Source organism: Tachypleus tridentatus, chromosome 13 (genome assembly GCF_004210375.1).
Source record: "Tachypleus tridentatus isolate NWPU-2018 chromosome 13, ASM421037v1, whole genome shotgun sequence".
NCBI lineage: Eukaryota > Metazoa > Arthropoda > Merostomata > Xiphosura > Limulidae > Tachypleus > Tachypleus tridentatus.
In genome coordinates, this window is record NC_134837.1 from 188,003,614 (window position 1) to 188,018,735 (window position 15,122).

At 31.7% G+C, this 15,122-nt stretch overlaps 1 long non-coding RNA gene across 1 annotated transcript; it reads left to right on the forward strand.

Annotated features, from left to right (window-relative positions):
- Positions 1-7,378: 7,378 nt before the first annotated feature.
- LOC143238561 (uncharacterized) lies at positions 7,379-12,520 on the forward strand. Its single transcript, XR_013020645.1, has 2 exons — positions 7,379-8,371; positions 12,122-12,520. It is a non-coding gene; the product is annotated as an uncharacterized LOC143238561 (long non-coding RNA).
- The last annotated feature ends 2,602 nt before the right edge of the window (positions 12,521-15,122 follow it).

Consider the following 15,122-nt stretch of genomic DNA (forward strand, 5'->3'; position numbering starts at 1 on the left):
CAATATATACTTTTATCACTGTTTAAATAAAATATCTACTAATGGTAACTGTCTCTTCTCTGTGACGGAAAGTGTGCGTAAAATAAACACATTGAGAAGACAAGTACCGATGACTTTCGGTGAAACTAGACAACAGGTTTTCAACAACTCAACATTACTTATCTGGGAATACAAAGTAATGTAATAAGTGGATAGAACGTCTCCTCAAGATTATATTGTAAGGTGGTTTACATTTAGAGACAGGTTTAATTCATTGTAGATAAAGAAATCAACATGTCCACAAGGTTATATTATAAGGTGGTTTGGATCTGTAGACACGTTTAATTGGTAATAAGTAAAGAAATCAATTTGTCCACAAGGTTACCTTGTCAGGTGCTTTGAATTTGGATTAATTCATAATAGGAAAAGAGAATAATATGTTTACAATATTATATTGTAAGGTGGTTTTCATCAAGAGACAGGTTTAATTGATAATAGGTAAACAAAACAATATGTCCACATGGTTATATTTCAAGGTAGTTTACATTTTTGCGCAAGTTTCATTCATAATAGCTAAATAATAGTTAATAACTAAAAACATAATCTCCCCAAGGTTATATTGTAAGGTGATTTTTATCTACAGATAAGTTTAATTGAAAATAGTTAAAGAAAACAATATGTCCAAAAGGTTATATTGTGATATGGTTTACATGTGGAGGAATGTTTAATTGATAAGAGGTAAACAAAACAATGTCCACAGTGTTATATTGTTAGGTGTTTTACATCTGGAGGTTTAATGTATAATAGGTAAACAACACAATATATCCTCAAGGTTAATTGTGAGTTCGTTTTCATGTAGATGTTGGTTTACTTCATCATAGGTAAAGAAAACAATATATCCAGAAGGTTATATTGTAAGGAGCTTTACACACGGAGATAGGTTTAATTCGTAATAACTAAACAAAACAATATGTTCACAAAATTTATTGTAAGGTGGTTTAAATTTGGATTAATTTATAATAGGTAAAGAAAATAATATGTCCACAAGATTATATTGTAAGGTGATTTTTATCAGTAGACAGGTTTATTTCATAACAGGTAAAGAAAACAATATACCCACAATGTTATACCGTAAGGAGCTTTTGGATCTGGAGACAGGTTTATTTAATAATAGATAAAGAAAACAATATGTCCATAACATTATTTTATAAGGTGGTTTTCATCTAGAAAAGTTTTAACCGTTTGATTGATAATGGGTGAACAAAATAATATGTCCATAATGTTATATTGTATGTTGGTTTAGATCGTAAGTCACCTTTAATTAATAATATGTGAAGAATATATTATGTCCATCGGGTTGCATTGTAAGATCTGGACACAGGTTTCATTGATAATAAAGAAAAGAAAATGTCCACAAGGTTATAATTTAAGATAATTTTTATCTACAGACAGGTTTAATTGATAATAAGTAAAGAAAACAATATGTTCACAAGGTTATGTCAATAGGTGGATTTCATCTGGACAAGGATTTTATTGATAATACGTAAACAAAACGATATGTTCACAAGGCTACATTTTAAGGTAGTTTACATTTGGAAACAGTTTTAATTGGTAATAAGTAAATACAACAATATCCTCACAACGTTGTTCTGTAAGGTGGTTTAGATTTGGAGACAGGTTCAATTGATAAAAGGTGAAGAAAACAATATGTGAACAAGGTTATATTGTAAAATGATTTATATCTGGAGACAGGTTTAATGGATAATTGGCAAACAGCACAATATATCCACAAGGTTATTTTGTGATGTGGGTTTCATCCAGAGACAGGTTTAAGTCATGATAAATAAATAGAACATTATGTCCAGAAGGTTATATCATAATGTGGTTTGGATGTGGAAACGGGTTTAATTGATAACAGTTAAAGAAAACAATGTGTCCACAAGTTTATATTTTGAGGTGTTTTACATATGGAGACAGGTTTAATTCGTAATAACTAAAGAAAACAATGTGTCCACAAGATTTATTGTAAGGTGGTTTAGATTTGGATTAATTTATAATAAGTAAAGAAAACAATATGTCCATAATGTTATTCCGTATGTAGCTCAGGATTATATTATAAAAAGTTTACATGTAGAGACAGGTTTAGTTCGTAATAAGGCTTATAGCAGAAGCTGGGTTAAATTCAGAATAGTAAAGAGAACACAGGGTTATGTTGTAATGGGGCAGGAGATGAAATTAGTTCGTAAAATGTAAAAGAAACATTAAATCTATGGCGAGAATCGAAAACTTGTATGATTTGCTCAATTCGGCAATCCTTATTGTTCATATGAGCTTTGTAGAGAATATGGGGTAAGTATGAACAGTATGATACTTTATTGATCTATTATAAGTTAATTATGTTGATCAGAAACAAACTTCTGGTCTCAGCTTCAATAACCCCGGAGTTGCAGTTATCTGTTGATATTTCTCAGTTCTCGTAATTTAGACAGTATAAATAATGAAGCGACATTAATACTTATATAGTTGTACCAATATTCACTTCTTTGTACGAACTAATTATAATTTTATTTATTTCAGTTCGCAGCAGGAATATTTGATGTAGCTAAGCATTCAACTTCTTATCACATTAAAACTATCTTGCCTTTTCAATAGAAACTTTCTGTAATACGTCTGTTACAAATAGTGACGTTTGGAACAGCCGGTTTTCACAACGGACAGTATTAAACTATATTTTGTGCATTGATACATTTTGAGCATATTAGGAAGAATTATCACAATGTAAATATGATATAACAAAAAAATCGGTGTGTGAAAATCAGTTACCTCTAAATAATCATTTTGATTCATATTTATACACTTCTGTGATTTATTTCTGTGTATTATTATTGTTCAAATGATTTTAATGTTTTTTGTAATTAAAAATTAGCAAATGTTTTATCAATCTAAAAATTATGTGACGTATATAGTTTGTTATCAGTAGAAAATAACCTGATGTTTTACATAAATACAAATGTGACTTTCAAATTAAAGAAAACAATCCATTATGACTAGAAATATTTAATGTCTTAAATCAAAACACCAGAAAACTAGATTACAGAATGATTATAATGCATTAAGTCATCAAAATCTTACTTTAAAACCCACCTTTCAACACAAATTCCGAGACTTTAAGTTTTCTCCAAACAGTAGAAAGCCTTATTTCCACATTTGTTTTAATGTTCAGTTACAAAATTTCTCATTGATTCCAAAGTATGTGTTTGTATCTCTCCTGCATCCAGTCGAAAGATGGATGAATAACGTTTTCTAGTCTTCTATGTTACAAGGATATGAAGCATTTCAACAAATAAGACAGACTTAAAGTTTCGTCTCTGGTCTGCGTCAAGTTCTACAGGTACCCCAAACATTCTGATGATTTAATTCCTTCTAACAGTTTCAGTTTCGTGGTTAGGAACAACATATGCTTTTGGTTATTTGTTGATACATTATTTTAGAACGATGATATATTTATCCCCGCTATTACTCTGAGGCAGAGAACAAACCACATTGACAACAACACTCTCATGTGTTCTTCAACACAATTGCTACAATCATGCTGGTTCTTTCGTCGATCTCTTCGTTCACAGCATAGTTCTCCTGACTTACACCAGTTCTTTACAGACAATCCAATACAATAGAAGAACTGTAATTAAAGTTTCAAAAACACCACTGTGTATATTCAGAATTACATCTGCTGAGTTACATTTTAATCTACAGCATCGTTAATTTGATAGGAAGAAGAATTAGTAACTTGAACATTAGAAATAACTTAGTAGTGGATTAGTTCACATGAATTAGAAATATATTGATTAGCCTGCTTCCAGAAACAACATTCTTAAGAAGAAATGAATTTTCGAAACTGGTTTTTATATCTATATCGAATTTGTATTTGTGAATCTCCAAATCTATCTCTTTTTAATATTCTTTGCTTTCCTTGAACTTCGAATCTATGTCTTCCAATATTATTTCCGGAGTAAAATTCTTAATATTGTATGATTCAATTAACTGAAACACCAGGGACAGGTACTTAGTATTTCGAAAATAGTTCAACCTCGAAGTTTAAATTGGGGTTAGATTTAACCTACATTTTGATCAACGTGTGTTATTGGTTTATGCTAGTTTCGGCGAATTCCACTTCTCATATGTACAAATTAACCAAAGAGCGAGAAGATGGATCTCCATTGAATTTAAACTTCTAGATTAAACAATTCTCAGAATATTAAGTGTATTTATTGTGCAGCTATATAATGTGAAGAACTTAATAACATCAACGACACTTTTCTTTCACTTTACCCATTCAGTGTATTATGTTTCTTATATTAACTACAAAGCACGTTCATATCAAGAATATATTTAACATCAAAAAATCACAAATTAATGAACTTATATACCAAAAGTTACAAAATTGATGGGACTATTCAGTTTCTAACAATAAATTATAAGATTCGTAGTTCCATTATTATTTGACATTTTTATTCAGATTCTTGGTTATAAACTTTAATTTTACAATAGGTATCGAATAGTTCTACTAATAGACATTGAATAGTGGTATGAATAGTTATCGAATAGCGATATTAATAGGTATTGAATAGTGGTATTAATAGGTGTTGAATAGTGATATTAATAGGCATTGAATAGTGCGTAATATTAATAGGTATCGAATAGTGGTATTACTAGTGATATTACCCCACATAAACTGCTTCAGTCTATTTCATTATACTATTCTTATTTTACTCATGACTTTTGTTCACAACTTTCTGACAAATGGGGCATTTTTCAGCGGACAGCATATTTTATAACATAAAATTGCTGTCTCTTTTTCTTTATTTATTGTTTTACTTAACTGTTCTTCAAACCTTATTATAAATTTCTTAAAACATTTGTTTTGTCCTTTTTAATTTTGTTTTCCTTACGTTTTAGTTGACGTTTCAATTTTCTTATAATGCTCGTGGAGGCCCAGCATGTCCAAGTGTGTTAAGGCGTTCGACTCGTAATCCGAGGGTTGCGGATTCGAATCCCAGTTGCACCAAACATACTCTCCTTGTCAGGTGTGGGGTGTTATAATGTTACGGTCAATCCCACTATTCGTTGATAAAAGAGTAGCCCAAGAGTTGACGGTGGGTGGTGATGACTAGCTGCCTTCCCTCTAGTCTTACACTGCTAAATTATGGATGGCTAGCGCAGATAACCCTCGACTAGCTTTACGCGAAACTCAGAAACAAATATAATGCTCGTGGGCATAGTTTTTATTTTTATTAAGAACGCGCGTGATATAGATGATATCCTATTCAGCCTATAAAACAAAGAATTCGTGATTCGTAAGAAATTTCCACATAAACTCTCTCTGCACTTTTAAGGCGGTGAAAATAATTATAAAGTCCCATTATTCGACCAGACAAAGATAGCCCAAAGGCTGATATGTAACTTCTCAGCTCAAAATTAGATATGAATTTGCTCAGATGGCCCTTATTTAGCTTTGAGAAAAAACCCAAAAGAAAAATTTAACACATATCAGTCACTGTTTTCTCTTTGTTTTATTTTTCTGTCATTATTCAAATATCCATAAATTGCTATCGATTTCTTTAGGGAATTGCAAATTTGTAATGACTTTTAATCATACTCCTGAACTACCATGTTATGTAACGAACTTTCAACGATACAACTTTTTGATTCACCGAAAGATAAAAAAAACGCTTTAAACCAGCCTTTATCATTAAAATATTCACTGAGTGTTCTGTTCAACTCTTTTAAATTAACTGCATCCACAAGATCCGAAGCAAACCCATATCAGAAGCCAACTCCCCCTATTAGAAGAATAAAATTGTCTTAGCTCAAGATGAATTATTCTCCGCCATAATTTATATCTATGTTCCCTAGTTTTACCATGTTCATCATTAAATATGAAAAAAAAAAAGATGATCCATCAACTCTATGAAGTCTCTTTATGATCTTAGCTACCTCAGTCAAATCGCTTCTAACTCTAATAGGTGTTAACCTATTTTCATACGATAATATTTTTATCACAAATATTAATTGTAGCATTCCTTCTCCTAACCATTTCCAACAATTCAATGTCCTTTCTAAATATGACGTAACCGATGACGTATGTGATAACATTAGATGTCTTTAGACTTCTGTTTAATATTTCTGTTGATATAACCTAAACTCGTATTTGTCTTGTTACTACCAGCACCACAATGCTTAACAAACTGATCAACAAAAACTACATGATTTCTTTCATTTATAATACTGTTAAGGTTATTCCCATCGCAGTTATATGAACCATTAAATTTTGATGTCCCATGTGCATTACTGTCCATTTATTGTAATTTAGCTGTACCACAAAAATGTAATGTTATCAGTAAATTTAATTATTATTTTAACTATTCCTTCTTCTATGCCACTAATGTAAATCAAACATTAACAAAGATGTTAAGAATGAACCCAGAGGGACCTCTACTCCTGACATTAATCCAATTTGACTGAACTCCATTTATAACAACCTTCTGTTTTCTTCTACTTGGCCAGTTTTTTGCCCAAAGATCCAATCTATCCACCACATCTACGGAGTTACTTTTCATTCGTTCGATTCCTAAAATTTCTAGAGAACTGTCATATGAATATAGTGTTACAAACAGAATAGGCTAAACAAAGACCCCGCTAAATTGAAACTTGGTACAGCAAAGCTGATGTTAAACAAACTTGACGTTAAATGTTAAATTGACACTTTTACTGATCGTCAGATTGGCGAACATGCTTGCCGTCCCAAAATTCACTTGAAACCAACAAATGAAAATGTCATGTATTGCTCGGGTATATTTTTAATTATAGGGTATACGCAATTCATTTGAGCAAAATTCAAATAACATGCTATTAGGTATTTCATTAAATATATAACTACCATTAACTTTGACAAAAACTTACGAAAGACTTGTTTGTTTCCAGAGGAAAACCACATTGGGCAATCTGCTGTGTCCACTGCGAGGAATCTAGCCTCGGATTTTAGGGTTCTAAATTCGTACACTTGCTGCTGTACCACTGGGATACGGAGCTTATGAAATGATAAAGTACTGCGAGCATCTGGAAGGAACGCGTATAATCATTTGGCACATAAAAAATATTTAGTAAGCGGTTTGTTTGGTACTATAATCGACGTTATGGTGAATCAAGAAAGTATATAAATATCTTCTAAATAATTATATGTTATTTTTTTTAAATATAAGTGAAATGACTATATATATATATAGCATCATTTACAAAATGTTTATTAAAAATAACATATCGTTGACATTTTTTATTTCACTGGGACTGTAGAAGCGATGCTTGTGCCCTCTGTAACCTATGATAAAATAATTGTTTTGTTGTACAGGTAAACATTGAGGGTAAAATTTGTGACCTGTGTAGAGACAGTCAACACAGTCTTCTCTGGTAGTTGTTAAATGTTTGTTTATATATAAATAGTTACAATTAAACTATAGTGTTAGGCGTAAGTGTTTTGTTTTTATATTTGGTATACCCTACTGATTCACTGTTGTTAACTCTAACTACTACTAATAATATTGTAATTGGTGCGGTTTCGCTGTTACTAAGAGTATTACTTTTAGCGTAGTGTGTTCGAAGGTAAAGTTTTACAGTTAATATCTCTAACAAAAGTCCAAGCTTTGCCTCATAATTTTTTGTGTACGATGTTCAGAGACCTGAATATTTTCCTTCAATTTGAAAAAAATCTGCCGAAGAGGAAATTTATTTCAGTGACTAATGATAACCATTCTGACTCCAGTTTTGTTCTTCATAACATGATCGCTCTGTTTTTAAAGAACAGCTGCCCTGTCATTCTGGTAAACATTGCACAATCTTTTAATCATTACCACAACGTTGCATTGAAACTTGGAATTAACTTGAAGAAGGTTGTGGAAGAAGGAAAACTTCTTTGTGTTGATGGATTGAAGTTATTGAATAATTTAATTGAGTCATATTTTGAAGAAGAAAATTGTTCAAACAATCCATTTTCTTTTATTATGAATTGTAGAGATCACAGTTTAATGGAATTGTATATGTCTATCAAAGAGAAAGTTGAAATATTAAACAAGAGTGCCACTGAAGATTTGAATGTTTTGATACTTATAGATGATTTATCAGTTCTTCAGAGTCTCGGTGCTACAAATATTGAAGTGATAGACTTTATAAATTATTGTAATTCCCTTATTCTAAGAAAGACAGGAGGGTGCTTGGTAGTAGGAGGTAGCACTGAAGTTGATGATAGCGATATATTGTTGAACTACTTGAGTCACTCCTCTGATAAATGTATTCAAATAAATGGACTCTAACAGGACAGAGTAGAGAAGTGGATGGTGAGGTTAGTATTTCATTTGCAAATATTTATATTTACTGGTTTAGAAATTTGAATTGTACACTATTATACTAAAAATTATTAGAAGTCCTATGTGAAATTTATTTAAGAATAATTATAGCTGCTCTGATAAACTATTTATTTTAGTTATATCAGAGTTTTGTGTTTACAATGGATTCTCACTAATTTGAAAACAGTAATATCCTAATCAATTTTACCATTTATTAGTTTAAAATTACTGAAATGAAATTTACATCTGTTAGTAAGACACAAGTATTAACAACATTGTTTGTACACCTGTGCCTTTAGTCAAATTATTTTAAATTTTAATATATATAAAGTAGTTAGGTTAGAAAACACTAAGTGATTAATTAATCACCTTATAATTGCAAACACGTTTTTGGCTGTCTTCATCCATAAATATGTGCTAAACACTTAAATAACTGTAAAGATTCTTGTCTTGAGTGTTACATTTATCTGGGTCTAACAGGATTTCATAAATGAACTCGGTTCCTTACAGTAATGAAAGTTAATTGGTAATCTCAAAATTAATTAAATTAATTGAAATTCTGAGATAAAGTTATCAGGATGCTAGCTTTTCTAAACATTAACAACTTAATTTGATAGAAATTAAAGGTGTAAATATTTCTAGTTTTCATCACAGTCCTCAAATTCAGTGTTAATAGATACATGAGATGAAGGTTTTTCTTTTGATATAAATATAAAAGGGAAAAAAACTAGGATTCAACATGAAAGTCTCTAACTGTACAAATTTTATGTTCATCTTTTTAGTGAGATGTTTTATTAGTTCGAGATACAATGTAATTAGAAAGTTTTAATTTCAACTTTGTCTTTAATTAAATTGTTTTGTTTCGATGTGGTTAATGTAGCTTTAGAACTTAAACTGATAAGGTAGGTGTTGTGAAAAAATCTAAGTGGTATACTTTGGGCTTAACATACATAATATAATACTCAGGGACAATAAGGCCCTATTTGTTCAGTTCATCTAGGCTGTTTCATCCATTATAAAATAAAACTCATTACAAGCCCTTATCATTTATATGTTTATTAAGTTTTCTATTAAACTCGCATATACTGCTTCCACTATATCCAAAGCAACCCATTCCAAAGGCCATTTGCCCTGTTAAAAAACTAAAGCCGTCTTAGCTGAAGATAACTCTTCCCATCAACACAGACAATTCCATTAATAATCTTAAACATCTCAATTGGGTCCCTTCTAACTCTACTTATTATAAGAGAAAACAATTTCAGAAATCTTGAACTTTCATCATATCACAACTTTTCATCCCAGATATCACCCTAAAGCCTTCTTCTTAATTGTTTCCAACAATTCAATGCTCTTAAAGTAAGGAGCCTGAGAATGAACACAATACTCAAAATGAGCCTAGCAAAGTGACCTATATAATGAAATTTTAACCTCTTTAGACTCGTATTCAGAATGTCTGTAGATATAACCTATATTCCCATTTGCTCTACCACTAACAATAGCATGCTACTTGAATGTCTTAACAGACTGATCAACCATTATATCGAGACCCCTTTCTTTGATGATACTATTACGGTTATTCCTATTTAAGTTATAATTAAAATCCACTTCTCATGTATTTACCCAACTCACTAAATGAACTAAATCCATTTGTAAAGCAGCAGCATCTTCTTTAAATCCAACAACACCTAAGATTTTAATATCATCAGCAAGTGCATAGCTTAATTGGGAGCTATTTGTGGGTCATATTTACAATTCCTTTATCTATTTCACTGATATATATTAAAGAGCAGAGGTTCTGAAATATTTCTCTTGCAACATAAATCCAGTTTTACCAAACTCTATTTATAGCAGCCCTCTCTTTCATCCAGCTAGTTTTCTATTCAAATAGCCAACTTATCCCCTACATCTACAAGATCATTGTGTTATAATTCATTTATGTGATACCTTGTCAAATGCTTTTTGAAAATCCATTTATACCAAATCTACACTCTTACCTTCATCTATATAAACAGTAATGTTTTGACAGAATGTCAAAAGATCTGTAAGGCAAGATTTTCACTTAGTGAAACCATTTTGACTATCCAATAAAATTTTAGACTTCATTAAATTACTTTGCAAAGCATCATTTAACAGACTTTCCAAAACCTTTCCCACAGCTGGTGTAATGAAACTAATGTGTCCATAATTCCAGTAACAATTTTTATTACCCTTGAAAGAGGAGTAACATTAACATTTGATATTGGGTTAAGATCTAGGTGCTAGAACTCACTTCAACTTACCATATACAGGATACAGATTTAATACTGGGTTAAGATCTGACTGCTAGAACTCACTTCAACTTACCATATACAGGCTACAGATTTAATATTGGGTTAAGATCTGACTGCTAGAACTCGCTTCAACTTACCATATACAGGATACAGATTTAATATTGGGTTAAGATCTGACTGCTAGAACCCACTACAACTCATCATATACAAGCTACATATTCAATACTGGGTTAAGATCTGACTGCTAGAACTCGCTTCAACTTACCATATACAGGCTACAGATTTAATATTGGGTTAAGATCTGACTGCTAGAACTCGCTTCAACTTACCATATACAGGATACAGATTTAATATTGGGTTAAGATCTGACTGCTAGAACCCACTACAACTCATCATATACAAGCTACATATTCAATACTGGGTTAAGATCTGACTGCTAGAACTCGCTTCAACTTACCATATACAGGCTACAGATTTAATATTGGGTTAAGATCTTGCTGCTGGAACTTAGTTTCTTAGAATCCATTACTACTTACCTTCTACAAGCTACAGCTTCGATATGGGGTTAAGATCTGGCTGCTAGAACCCACTACAACTCACCATCTACAGGCTATGAATTCAATATTGAGTTAAGATCTGGCTGCTAGAACCCACTTCAACTCACCATTTACAGGCTATGGATTCAATATTGGGTAAAGATCTGGCTGCTAGAACCTACAATTTCTCAGAACCCAATACCACTTACTTTCTACAAGCTATAGATTCAATATGGGGTTGAGATCTGGGTGCTACAACCCACTACACTCACCAATACAAGTTACATATTTAATAGTGAGTTTAAGGTCTGGCTGATAGAAGCTAAAACATTCACCATCTACAAGTTACATATTCAGTAGAGAGGTTAAGGTCTGACTGCTAGAACACCAGTTTTCCAGATCCTGCTACAACTCGCCATGTTATTTTGTTTTCTGGTCATGATAATTACCTCATAAAAACATCAAAATAGAAATCTGATATCAACATCCTCAGTTTCTGTCAAAAAATATCTTCACCGTTTATTTTTATTAAAGAACATCACCCAATCTTCACAACTTACATTTATTAAAGAACATCACCCAATCTCCACTGTTTTTTTTTATTAAAGAACATCATCCAATCTTCACAATTTACTTTTATTAAAGAACATCACCCAATCTCCACTGTTTTTTTAATTAAAGAACATCATCCAATCTTCACAATTTACTTTTATTAAAGAACATCACAAAATCTTCATTTACTTTTATTAACAAACATCACCCAATCTTTACCATTTACTCTTCTTATTAAGCTAATTAAGTTACTTCACATACAATCTATTTAACCCTACAGATTAATTCAACTTGTGTCTTCTCTTTTCATTAATGTATAGAATTGAGTTAGTTTATATACAATCTATTAATTCTACAAATTAATTCAACTTATGTTTTTTCTTTTCAGATTACAGTTACAGAAACATCTGACAAGTTATCAAAGAAAATCATGCAGTTTAAAGTAGAAGAAAAAGATGTGAAGTTGTTTGCCCGTGGTACATGTTCTGCAGTGTTGTGAGTGTTAACTTCTCCCAAACAGGGAGACTTGCAAGTGAGAAGTTGATGATTTAGACATAACTAAAAAACAATTCACAACTTAGGGAGATTAAAATTATGTTTCATATAATAATGAACCTGATTGTGACCTCACTATGTCATGTGTGCATTTGATGACTTTATTGCTGTATAACAATCTAATGGTTCTCTATTTGATGGATAATATATTCATCAGATTAATATGTTTCACCTGAAAGTTAACAATAGCCAAGGAAAAAAGTGGTGAATAAATTTTCATTCCAAATAAAAAGTGTTTCAATATCTTTTTGACTCACAGGTGTATCAAAAACATCTAATGATCCAGATGCTTGAAAAATATACTTATCAACAAGGGTATGAAAATTACATTATAAAAACAAATTAAATAAGTTTTGATATAAAGAATATGACATGTTTTGGCAGACCTTGGTTGCCTTACACAGGTAGATACTTTTGAATTTATATCTCTGCTAACAATTCTGGGTTTATGCCCTTCTCTTTTGAGTGGCATTGTTTACTGTAATTTCTTCTTTTCAGCTCCTGTAACTTTAAGTTTACCTCTCACATGTAAAGTGACACTTAGTCTAAGTTGTCACAGTGAAAATACACACAACATATATAAGAAACATAACATCTACTCTAATCTGTGAGAACACACATAATCCATAAAACTCTAGGTTAATGCTGCAAATGTTTTTTTATTTGCTTATGATTTGTTAAATAGGACCACAAAATAAAAAAAGATGAATCTGATGTGCAGGTTTAGAAAGCAAAAAATGTTGGATCCAGTAGGCAGGCTAATAAAATAAAAAAATGTTGGATCTAGTAAACAGGCTGAGAAGGTAAAAAAGTGTTGGGTCTAGTAGACAGGCTAATAAAATAAAAAAGATGTTAGATCTGGTAAATAAGATCAGAATGTAAAAAATGTTGGGTTTATTAAACATGCTAGAAAGTAAAAAATGTTTGGTCTAGTAGACAGGCTCAGAAAGTATTATACCATGACTGATTATTCAGTTTTAAACATCTATAAATCTTACAGCTTTAACATTCCTTAAACTGATACACAGTTTGAATGGTTCTTCATCACTGATGATGCTTGATGTTTCGTGTTGTCTGTATAATGTACTTCTGATAACAGTTTGAATGGTTTTTCATCACTGGTGATGACTGGTGTTTTATGTCATCTGTGTGATATATTCTGTTACACAGTTTGTATGGTTCTTCATCACTTGTGTTTTATGTCATCTGTATGATGTACTTCTGATACACAGTTTGTATGATTCTTCATCACTAGTGATGACTGGTATCTTATGTCATCTGTATGGTGTACTTCTGATACACAGTTTGTATGGTTTTTCACCACTGGTGTTTTATGTTATCTGTGTGATATACTTTTGATACACAGTTTGCATGGTTCTTCATCACTGTTGATGACTGGTGTTTTATGTCATCTGCATCGTGTGCTTCTGATATACAATTTATATGTTTCTTCATCATTGGTGTTTTATGTCATCTGTATGGTGTACTTCTGATACACAGTTTATATAGTTTTTCATCACTGGTGTTTTATGTTATGTGTGTGATATACTTCTGGTACACAGTGTGTATGGTTCTTCATCACAATGTTTTATGTCATCTGTATGTTGTACTTGTGATAACAGTTTGTATGGTTCTTCATCTCTGGTGTTTTATGTCATCTGTATGATATACTTCTGATACACAGTTTGTATGGTTCATCATCACTGGAGATGATTTGTTTTATTTTATCTGTATGATGTATTTCTGATACACAGTTTGTATGTTTTTATGACTGGTGTTTTATGTAATCTGTATGATGTACTTCTCATACACAGTTTGAATGGTACTTCACCACTAGTGATGACTGGTGTTTTATGTCATCTATATGATGTACTTCTGATACAAAGTTTGTATGGTTTTTCATGACTGGTGATGTGTTTTATTTCATCTGTATGGTGTACTTCTGATACACAGTTGATATGGTTCTTCATCTCTGGTGTTTTATGTCATCTGTATGATGTACTTCTGATACACAGTTTGTATGGTTCTTCATCACTGGTGATGATGTATTTTATTTCATCTGTATGGTGTAATTCTGATTACAGTTTGTATGGTTCTTTATCATTGGTGATGACAGGTGTTTTTTGTTATCTGTATGATATACTTCTCATACACGGTTTGTATGGTTCTTCATCATTGGTGATGACTGGTGTTTTATGTTATATTTCTCTTGAGTTTGTATGATCTGCCAAATAGTTCGAAGCCACCAATCTTATTAATATTCCCACTTAATCTGATCTGTGCTTGCACCATGGCACGATGATGTAGTCTTGCAGAAGATCACCACACCAATAGGAGTGTGGTACACATGTGTATACAATGATCCCACTCTACATTCTGCTCATGAATCATTGGCACGTTTGATACATCACATTTACTATTTTTAGCTTTCACTTAATTAAGTTTAGACATACTCGCTATGAATTCATAGTGTGCTGTAAATTCTTCTGCTAATGTCAGTTAATATATTATACAAACTGCTAATATTTCTGCAGGAAGTTATTAATTTTGAAAAGATGTGACAGCAATGACCCTTCCCTTTTCTTTAAGCCTGAAGTATAGGATAACTAATATGAGCAGTTTTTCTCAACTGGTCATAATGACCCTTACCGAGGAACATGATGGCCTATCGTTTAGATTGGAGTCCTACTTGTTGATGTGACATAGGGTTCTGCATCTAGAGTAAATGTTCCACAATACTCACAGGAATATGTGGAGTAGTTAAGGTTTGCATGTGAACGTGTAGGAATAAGAGTTTTTATGATAAGACAGTGTAGGCACAAATGGACCAGAGT